Genomic DNA, 1329 nt, shown 5'->3' with positions numbered 1-1329 from the left:
CAGAAGAGAGGAACTGCGAATAACTTATGCCAGGGTCCTCGTGATTTCTGTCATGAATGTAAAGCACGTCATATACCTTCTGTAGTGTATTTTTCCATGTCCTTGGAATGATTCTGTTTAAGGCAACTGAAAGATTGCACACTATATGCCGGCTTCGCATAGCCTTCCCTTCGTCTCTTGAAATGAGCTTGTTAAATTCGCAGGTGAATTGGCTTCCCACGCTTGCCAAGCTTTTGAGCTTTTGAGCAAGGTCACTTGAACGCACATCCATTAAAATTCTCTTTGAAATAGGGATTAAAATTTTTCCTCCTCTTTTCTCTCTTTAGACGAAGCAATATGGCCTTTGAGTGACAAGACTCAGCTGAAATATTCAACAGCATTTGGAAAGAATGCAAGGCCCCCGAAACGGCAAACAAACACAAGTGTCACGTATAACAATACACCCAGAGAGAATTACTAAACGAGGAAAGACTCTATTGCCAGTTCTTTCGCCCGGCCCCCTATTAGCCAAACCAGACAACCTCCCAACTCCATTTTTCGCGCCGTTTTATGAGGCTGGCGAGTGAGCCTTAAACTTGTGGCGAAGACGTGGAAATTGCTCCTTGTAGACTCTGATTTCTGGGCTAACGAGGCCGTCCCTTCACGTTATACTCATGCCGTGTTGGGCGTCTTCGTCGTGAATTAATGATGTGTTTGGAAGCATATATTTCTTTCATAACAAAAAAAAAAAAGAGAAGCTGTTCTCTCAGTGCAACGAGTAAAATATCTGCGTGATCGCCAGAAATTTTACGTAAATTGAAATCTTAGAAAGTCCTGATTTCTAAAGAATTTTGCTTTATGTTTAAGTGTATTTCAGACTATTATTTGATCGGTCACTGATAGCTAAAAATTGTTTATCATCTTCATCATTTTGTTTGCATTCGTCCTTTTTAAAGAACATTTCAGTATTAATATAGAATCTAAGGTTAAACTATACGACCGTGTATCCTGCACACTCAATTGTTTGTGTTTTCCTTGCCCAAATGTCGAGAATCCCTTTTGTGAGGAAAACTTTTCAGGGGTTTTCACTAAAGAAAGCTACCAGATTCCCCTTCTTTGGCGTCGCTCGTTGGTCTATACAAACAAACTCAATTACGTTCGTGCAGAAAAGTCTAAGTCAATCCTTCCTTGCCTCCGTCTTTCGTTCGAATTTATCCCCGGTTTATCGTGACAGAAAAATCCACTGTACACAAAACGGATTCATTGAAGGCTAAGGCAGTTTGTCGTGTGCTAATTGTGTTATATAACTAGGGTTGCTATGATGATCTTTTCGTTGGCAGCTAAGTAAAA

At 40.3% G+C, this 1329-nt stretch overlaps 1 protein-coding gene across 1 annotated transcript in view; it reads left to right on the top strand.

The window, feature by feature from the left end:
• Window positions 1-1329, top strand: part of LOC119582378 — a 9752-nt gene that overhangs the window by 2727 nt on the left and 5696 nt on the right. The window lies entirely within an intron of this gene.

Source organism: Penaeus monodon, chromosome 15 (genome assembly GCF_015228065.2).
Source record: "Penaeus monodon isolate SGIC_2016 chromosome 15, NSTDA_Pmon_1, whole genome shotgun sequence".
In the NCBI taxonomy this organism is placed as follows: Eukaryota; Metazoa; Arthropoda; class Malacostraca; order Decapoda; family Penaeidae; genus Penaeus; species Penaeus monodon.
Note: the sequence above shows the minus strand (reverse complement) of the source record. Positions and strands in the feature narration are given on the sequence as shown.